The following is a 10,172-nucleotide window of genomic DNA, read 5'->3' on the forward strand; positions in this document are numbered from 1 at the left end:
AGTTCTAATCTTTGCTACAGGTTTTGTCAATATGTCTGCGATCATGTTCTCTGATGGACAGTAGACAAAGTCTATCTTTCCCTCAGTGAGTGCTTCACGGATGAAGTGATATTTCACATCAATGTGTTTGGATCTCTGTCTGTTCACCCTGATTGTCTCCATAGATTCTTGTACAACTGTATTCTCTATTATCCATGCCATTTAACAGTTGTGTTAAATACATGCTTTCCTGGGTAGTGGTTGCTAGAGCAATATACTCAGCTTCACAAGTTGAAAGAGCCACTGTAGGTTGTTTCTTCCAGGAAATTGCAGGGCCTTGTTCTGTCAGGCTGAAACAGTATCCTGTAGTGCTACGTCTATCCTCCACAGAAGATGCCCAATCTGAGTCACTGTAGGCTATCAGGTTTAAATCCTCATCATTTTTCCGGAAACAGTTCGTAATCACTTGTACCTTTTAGGTATCTCAAAACATGTTTGGCAGCCACTAAGTTCTCTGCTTTCGGCTTTGCCAGTGTTTGTGACAGTTTGCTAACTATCCAACTGATGTCTGGTCTGGTACAAGTCATGGCATAGATCAGGCTGCCACAATCTCACGATACTCTTTAGGATTTACCAACTCATTTTTGTCACTCTCATTTGTCTCCAATTTTGGCTCGCATGGTGTATATCTGGGTTTACACTCCGACATTCCAAACCTTTCAAGCATTTTTAGGATGTACCTTTTCTGATCTTTCATGTTGAATCTGGATTTCATAGTGTCTTTGAATCTGTTGAGTAAATCATTATTGCTGGCTGCAATAATAAGATCATCTACCCAGATGATGACAAGGATCACATCATTCTCTATCTGTTTTCTATATACACAGTGGTCAGATAGATTTCTCACAAAGTTGTCTTGTTCTAAGTGATCATTTAGCAGTTTGTACCAGTTTCTCCCAGATTGTTTCAGGCTATACAGGGATTTCTTTAACTTGTACACCAACTTCTCTCCGGTCTCTGATATCATTTCAAACCCTCTGGTTGCTCCAAGAAAATTTCCTCATCTATAGGAGCGTGTAAATATGCTGTTTTAACGTCCATTTGATGGATGATGAGGTTGTTTTGGACTGCTATCTGCATCAATGCCCGTACTGATGTAATGTTTGCTGTTGGGGCAAACGTCTCATGGTAGTCTATGCCTTCTGTTTGATTGTACCCCTTTGCGACGTATCTAGCTTTAAAGATTTTTCCTCTTTCAGCATTTTCTTTAAGGGCATATACCCATTTTCCTCATACTGTATTTCTCCCTTCGGGTAAAGGAGTCAGTTCAAATGTCTCATTGTCTTTGAGTGAGTGGATCTCTTCCTTCATAGCGTGTTCCCATCTGGACGCCTCGGGGGACATCCGGGCTTCACTATAAGTTTGGGGGACCCCGCATACAGCCCTGTAACAATAATCAGTTAAGTCATGATCTTTGAGGTCTGTTAGATAATCATCTAAATATTTTGGAGTCTTCTTTTCTCTTCTTGGATACTGCCGGTTCTGACTATGCTTAGGTCCTGTATCTGTACTGTTCTTGTTTTCGTCTAGTACTACATTTTCTGTAGTTTCATCATGTTGTGATACATCTATGCTAACATTCTCCTCTTTCTCATTTAGGGCCTGATTTTCTGTACTATCCTCACTATGGGCCCGATTTACTAAGATCCTAAATAAAGAGTACTAAATTGCGTGTGCACTGAAAAAGTTTGCACGTGCTGCTGTTGTGTGTTTTGCGGGTGATCAACTAAGATTGCGTGCGCAATTGATAACAGGTGCAAACCTCAGTATTTAAATGAGGTGTTGCGTGTCTTACGGTTTGCGGCGCAAACTTTGCGCCATGGAGAGTGGATGGAAAGCAGGATATAGTCGCAAGCGCAAAATGAAATTTGACGAGTTGGAGTTAGAGATATTAGTGGAAGAGGCAAATTGTTGTGCCGTATTCAGCACCCCTGCTGTGAAAAGCACCCCCTCGTATATTCAATGATAAGTAGACCAAGAAAAAAAACAACACACTGACACTTCAATATATTTATATACCGGTATATACACACTCACACAAACACATACTTAGGAGTTTATATTATATATATTGACAAATATTATGGAAGACAACACAGTAAGCAGGCTATTAATTAATGACATCAATAACCATTTACCCGATTTTCGTTATCTGTGACTGTGATTGTGGGAAAGTATGACTATTGTGGAATCCATGAGCGCATTTAAACATGAATCATTAACACAAAACTGGACGCTAAACAGAACGTGACACTGAATGAGAATATCATTTTTGTCAGACGAGGGGGTGCTTTTCACGGCAGGGGTGCTGAATACGGCACAACACCGGGGTATGACAACTGCAGAACAAGTATAGGCGCACAATGAGAAACACTTTTTTCTCCATGAAAACACGTGATTTATTTATTATCACAAATAAAAAAATGAATGTGCCTCCTGTGGCAACCTTTTGCTGAATAAAACTCGATTTAACATTCAAATAAAATATGTCTCCTTTTGCATGTGGAGATTAGCACCTTCCTTTCGAACGTATTAAATACAGACGCAATCACAATACGCGCAATTACTTTCAGGCTTGGTAAATCTCATTGCGCGTGGTAAATGGAGATATTTGCATTTTCCCCTCCCAGTATTTAGCGCTTTCTGGCGGGTACGTCCCATATTGATTATTCATCAGGGCAAAAGTACTAAATGAATAGCGTGTGCTATTTTGCTCATTTGAGAGGCGCAGTCCTCTTTGCACGCTGTTAGTAGATCAGCTTGCACATTGGTTTGCGGGTGCTGTCAAGTTTGCACACGTTTTTACGCACGCAAACCTTTAGTAAATCAGGCCCTATGTGGTTTATCAGCACTGTCCACATTTTCAGATTTTCTGCCCCTTTATTCCTGGACTTCTGGATTATAGTCATCTGTTTGTGTCTGTTGTTCAACACTGTTCTTTCTGATGAATTTCACCAGTCTGTGTTTTGATACTTTTTCTGTCTGTGGGTTGTAGACCAGGGGCCTCATTTAAAATGGACTGCGTAGGAGTCATACTAAAAGTGCACGTACGCTCAAAAGCCGAAAATGGCGGGCGCAAAAAAAAATCCGGATCTATAAAACCGCGTGCACGCAGACTTCCACGTAAGGTTCTCTTTATAAATCACAGTCCAGCTGGAAGGCTGCCCACGTGAATCCGCCTGGTATCCCGCCCTCTACACGCCCACTTTCTACCGAAAATGGAATCATTTTGCATATGAATGAGCCTGCTGAGCATGCGCAGTGGCTTCCTGCAACCTGTTTGGCTTCAGAATGAATGAATGAACGTGTCGAGCCACCGTGCCACTGAATTTCACTGAGATCTGAGATCTAGATGTTGTTGATGAGGAGGAGGACAGGAAAACCACATTATTTGGTGGTCACAGTAAAAGTAGAAAAATAAATAGTATAAAATAAAGCGAGTGAGTGGCAGCACGCCGTTGCTGCGCGGAACGCCGTGAGTTCCCCGGTGCAACAGGGGGACACACGTCCCCCCGTCTTTTCAAAATCATGTTTATTTTCCCCTTACTTTTTACAGTTTAAAAACTAACGGTAGGCTCAGCCTTAAATTGCAAATTATCAAGACACTGTATGAAAGCGATACGAGAACGGCCCCGCAGCCCCGCTTCACCCCCCCGCTCCCCCTCCTCCCCTCCCGTCTCCCCTCAGAGCTGCTCAGGGCGGGTTTATGGTTCTGCGTCACCAACGCAGAGCCTACGGCGTAGGTGCGCGTCGCCGCGTACCCTACGCCGTAGGCTCTGCGTCGTTTTAACGCGGGACCCTAATTTAGGCACCATATACAAGCAGCACCTAAAGGTTTCACGCGCCCGTAAAACTCATATAACAAATCTGAGTCCCTTTAGGGAAGAAATGAGGGGCTCCGTGGGGCTCCCTAAACGCAGCCCCTCATTTGTTCTGTCCTAAAGCGGTGAAGGAGGTTCCCGGCGTGTCCTGCACCGCGGCTGCAGCTCCAGCAGCACCAGAGTCCTGACTGACAGCTTCACACACAGAGGAACACGATCAGCGCTATATTATTTTATTTTATTATTTTATTATTTTAAGTCTGATATATTTTGTGATATGTGATGACATTATTAAGAGTATGACATGAATCTGGCTTCATTTCACCACCTCAAACCCTGCGTCGCCAGTTCCCCGTGTCTTAAGTAAATTCTTACGGGAGGGTCCTAGTTGCCGTAAAGATAAGCAGATTTTTCGGTTAGTTTTTTCTTTTTAGATCCGAGGATTTGCGTAGAAGGCGGCTTCCGCAACTTTCAGGCGCTTTTTCTGCGCAAGCAAGCTTTATAGATGAGGCCCCAGATATGCTGGGCTGTTCTTACTGTACCCCACAAATATTCCTTTCTCACATCTGGGATCCAGTTTCTTATGATCATGCTTGTATGCATAACACTCAGATCCAAACACCCACATTTTGGCGAGATCTGGCTTTCTTCCTGTCAACATGAAGTATGGGGTATTTTTAATCCTGTCATTGTAACATCTGTTACGAATATGAGCCGCATTCACACCTTCCCATCTCAAAAAGGGTTCTCCACTGTCTCTCAGCGGTACCATTTTGATGAGGAGAGTATGGAGATGATGTCTCATGTCTTATGCCTTTATCCCTTAAAAGTGACTCAAAGGCATTGCTTGTGTATTCTGTCCTGTTGTCTGATCTGATACATTTCACATTGCCATATGGTGCGCTGTCTGCAAAGAATTTCTCTGTTGCTAATGTTGTGTCACCTTTGTTTTTAAGAAAATAAACGGACACTGCCCCTGAAAAATCATCTGTGAATGAAATGGCATACTTACTGTATATCCACCTTGACTAGTTGGCTCAATTGGACCTGCCAAGTCAGTATGTACCAACTCAAGGGGTGCATTAGCTTTTGCATCAGCTCTCCTATTTCTGCTGTTTGTGAATTTTCTATTTTTGTGTTACCTGTGATCCTCATACCCTCTACCACACTTGGTAATTTCAATACATCATCCACATTATAATGTCCCATGCCATGTTTTGACATCACAAGTAAACTGATTTTGTCACTGGACATCATATCCTTAACTGAATCATCAACACATTGTTGGTGGTTATTTACCGTTCTTATGTAGTACAGTGTCTCATGCTCCTCTATGCAGAAGACTGTTCCATCTTTGGTTGTGAATTCATTTAGTCCCTCTTTGAAGATCACTTTGGCCCCGTCAGTCGTGGCTGCTTCCACAGAGACTATGCTTTGAGGGTAAGTTGGTATGAATAAGTCTTTCTTCAATGTGACGGCGACACATCTTCCTTTTATGTCCTGCAGAAACACCTCGGCGTCGCCTCTTTTCAATGCCACGTTGTTCACCCTGGTTCCGTCAGCTAGCTCCATGTAGTGTTTCTCTGGGTTGAAAGTCTCATCAAATCTTGTGAATTTGTTTTTCTCATTTATGATGTGCGATGTAGCTCCACAATCTACCATTACTCCATTTCTCTTAATATTGTCTGGAAGATACTGTTGACTGACCTTGAATACGAATGTTTCTTCCTCCTCGTGGTCCCGTTGTCTTTCTGCAGTTTGTTTTGCATCATCTCTGTACTTGGTTTTTCGTTTGCATGTCTCGTCACTGTGTGTGGAGCTCCTATGGTAGCTGCACCACTTAGGTGGCCCTTTTCGGCTGCAATCTCTTGCCATATAGCCGCGGTTTCCACATCCGTAGAAAGTCACAGACCAGGACCTATATCTATATATCTATATATCTATCTATCTATATATCTATATATATCTATCTATCTATCTATCTATCTATCTATCTATCTATCTATCTATCTATCTATATATATATATATATATATATATATATATATATAGTTTATTGATATCGCTGTTGCTGCCATTTTTTAATTTCTTTTCTTTTTATTTAATTTTTTTTATATTTATTTAATTTTGTTCTCCCTTAATGTATGATTTATCTCTACATTTTATTTCATTTAGTTAGAAAATCTTTACACCTTTGGTGGTTCAGCTATTTGTCCAATCTGTTCTTATCTGGAAATTAGGTTTTGTTTAAAGAAAGGCTGAGGTAGAGAAATAAAAAACAAGTCAATAAATTCAACGGTCCTTGATCACCTTGCAGAATCACAAGTCCTCCACCTCCAAGATAGCAAGTGGGGAAATCTTGGCTCCTCTGGATGTTTTTGCTTTTGATTTACAGAACAATAATTGGTGCCGTTGTGAACTTTTGTATCCAGGCTTGGCAACATTGCCAAGATACAAGACGCATACAAGATACAAGATTCAATGCAAAAGACATTTAGCTAGTCTTGTAGGGACCCTGCATATGAGTCAGGTTTTCAAATGGCCTTGCACTAAAATCTATCCAGTAGTTTATATTTTGTCTTCAGTAATGGCCTAAAGATTGAAAACACCTACTTTGTCATTTTGGAAGAGTTGCTTTGCCCAAAGTCTCTCTTTCCTTGAAACATGCATACACAAAGGATATTTAAGACCAAAAAAGAAGAAGAAGAACCGGTATATACTCTAGTACTCCGGCACGTGAAGGCGTCTTGACCTGGTTAACAAGGAGATTCAATTCGTTTGTCAAGTTCTTCCAAATTCCAGGGTCAAGACTGGATTTTAATGGAACATACCATAGGTTCAACAGCTCAGATGTCAACATATCCAAATCTGGTTAAAAACTCAAGAAAAAAAGTAGATAGCAGCCTCGTTTTGTATAATTTCTTTCGTCAAAATTGTTATCTGAGCAGCAGCTTGCCTATTGCTGGTCTAATATTGCTGACATTTAGTCTGCTGTGTATCCTGCGCTTAAGTGGAACTTAAAAAACAGAAAGGGTAATTGCTGAGGGTAATGAGTACCATAGGGCAGAAGCAAATTCTGATCCTGGCGGAAAGAAACATTAATACACCATGTCAGTGGGAATTTGTAATTCCAAAATAAATACAAAAAAAATAGGGGGGGGGGTGGTATAAATGTTCCTCTTAATGACTTTTGATGATGATAGTGACGAATAAGAAGCACCAAAGAGACCATTCGTCACTAAACGGAAATATCAAATAAGCAACAGATGATGGTCAACAAACATCAGTCATGGTGAGTAATCCAGGAGCACATGCCAGATGGGTTCACCATGAGTATACATGAACAAAAATTGCTCAACAGCCCTTTACCGAGGCGTACAGTAATGGTACGCGCTTGTTGACTCCCATCAGAGCACAGAATCATGTTCTCATCTGGCACTAATAACGGCAATGACCTTGACCCCAATTGGCTCAGCATGTCTGTTCATTAGGAGGCCCGGAGGGACCAGCAGAGAGATGCTGGAACAGACACGACACATCATACAAGTGCATGAATGTGCACGCACACACAACCCAGTACAATTTCCTGAAACTTCCCACTAATTTATTTGGCTCTCTGGAGCAACATGACCCTAATCCACTGCACAGACTTTCTGTCTATCTAACAAGCGCCTACATAATTTCTTTCTTCCACACTCGGCCTGCACCTACCCTCTCTTTCCTTATCTGGTTGCTTCGGTAATAATATGGGCTTTTAATAAAGCCAACACTACAATGGAATAAATAATGTTGCAGAGAAGATAAGCCCATGAGCAGAGGGACTGCAGTGAGCTGGCCGCCAGCCATATATAGCTGAGTGCAGACAAGGCATGAGTTTAGAAAGGCCAGCTCTTGGTGTATTCTAGTAATCTCATTCAATTGTTGCATCTGTTATGGATTGCATCCCATTTTAATAACTTTATAATGGAAATATAGAACAAAGTACTTCTATCTGGAGCCTCGCTGAATGTGTTTAGAGTTAAAACTGACTAAGCTCGTGTCTCTTAAAAAAAACTAAAAATTACAATGTTTTTAGTATTTAAAGAAATGTGTTGACCTGACTACACTAAATCATTTAAGCTGCAAAGCAATGATTAGATAGTGACAATAGTTTACTTTAAGACCGTTTCATTAATAATGTTTACTTCTTAGGTATTATGTCTTGCAGTAATAGAGTTAGATGGCTCAAAGAGACTATTTACAAGAGGGAGAAATGACCAGAATGTTCTGCTGACAGATTTAGGGTCTTCTCAGGGACAACACTGCATATTTACACTTCTTCAGAAGCCGTGGCATCTACAGAACACACATGGAGGAACAGTAAACTGTCCTTCAAATAAATACATCGATTAAATATAGAAGAAACCATACAGGACCAGAGGTGCATTTACAGCAACATTTGCAACGAATTTGTAGCAGTAAAAGTTGAAATATGTGTAGTTGTGGAATGCAGAAAGATAAGAAAGCTCCAGCCTCATGACACACACCACTGAGCAAATGCCACAAGTCTTGTAGAGCTCCTCCAATGGAGTCTGTGGTAAGTTTCTGTAGCAGGAATGTTTGTTTTCATGTTGGAGACACAGAGGAAACTTTATTATTGTCTCATTTTTCTGTCACATACAACCTGCTGCCTTTCAGTCTTTAGAATAAAAACAAGATAGCAAAAGACTACCTGAAACAAAGATATGGTGGGTGCCGCAGTTTAACGCCTGGGCCTGCAAAGTAACATGAGAAAAGGACATATATGTGTGCCTGAGGCCAACAGAAGAAGATAAACGGCATAAATGGGCTCACAGCCAATATAATCGGCCGTAACAATATATCACTCCACGGCAACCATGAGCCTGTGTCTAGCTGTCAGTAATGCAACATAAATGACTTTACAGGCTGTTCCAGGCAACGGTCTTCACAGTACAAATAGTGTTAGAGTAACAAAATTAGTGCATTAGTACTCAGCTGCTTTTCTTGCAAATGGCAACCTTTAAAAGCACAAACTGACTGTAGAATGATTATTTGGTTATTAATGATCAAACATATAACAGGTTTTTAAATTCCTGTTTTACATGAAGACAAATGGGGTGGGGCGGTCACCTGTATCTTTCTAAATTTTAAAATTTGAATACAATCTTACATAAACATATTCTTGACATTAATTATTGTATAATAAGTTAATATGCTGAGTCAGTAAGCAAGACTCTAAATGCACTGCTACCATAAAAACAAAGGAAAGCTGCAGCCTGGTATTTTTTAATCAAATAACTCGATTAATGATCATCTAAAGGTGTGACCACCTGTAAATGCAGCAGTTGTGGCTGTTTGCTGGTCTGGAGTTTTCAGGTATGCATTGGAGAGGATCAAAGACATTGGCAGTGGGAAGAGTTTGAGGTCTTTTTTATGAGTCCATCATTGTACACTGAGAGAAATTATTCACAAGTTGAAGAATATTCGAAACAGATGCCAATCTCCCAGCACTGGACATCCCGAATTCACCTCCAAATTAGACCATTTAATGCTCACAGATCTAACAGAGCTTTATCTCAGCATCAACAGGCATCAGTCAGCTCGTTAAACATTAAAGGTCATGACAGTACAATAAGACATTTGACTGCAGAAGTATGACTTGTTTAAAAGGGTTTCCAGGAAATAAGTCAGTATGAGATGACTTAAATGCATAGAACCATGTTTGGTAAAAACCAGACACCTCATACCAGCTAGCACAGTGGTAGAGGGACAATGATGCGGGATTGTGCAATCAGCAGTCATTAAATTGACCAAAATATTAAAGAGTCAAATGCAAGGAAACCTATCCAAAAGCTAAAGCTTTGTTGTAACTGAGGGATACCACAACAGAATGGCTTAAAATAAAAGTAAAAAGCAATGAATCAAGTTTCTGCAATGGACCAAAGTCCAGGCGTCAACCCACTCGCAATACATGATGCAGCAGGTCCTCAAGGGCCGGTGTCCTGCACGTTTTACATGTTGCCCTGCTTTAACACGCCTGATTCAAATTAATGGTCGCCAACAGCATGACATCAAGGTCGACACAAGTCTGTAATGACACAGCCTTAATGATATAATGTCATAGGTCAAATGTTGTTCATCTGAGGTTGTATTTACACATTTTAAGACCTGATAATTACTAGATGAACTTGTTTTTGTATGAGAAAAAGAGCCTTCTACCCTTAATCATATGACAGTAGATCATGAAAAAATTAAAAGCTTTTCATTTTACCCATCTGAGCTGTTAAATATGAACATAAGGTCTTTAAAATA

The sequence above is a fragment of the Cololabis saira genome, chromosome 4, assembly GCF_033807715.1.
Source record: "Cololabis saira isolate AMF1-May2022 chromosome 4, fColSai1.1, whole genome shotgun sequence".
NCBI lineage: Eukaryota > Metazoa > Chordata > Actinopteri > Beloniformes > Belonidae > Cololabis > Cololabis saira.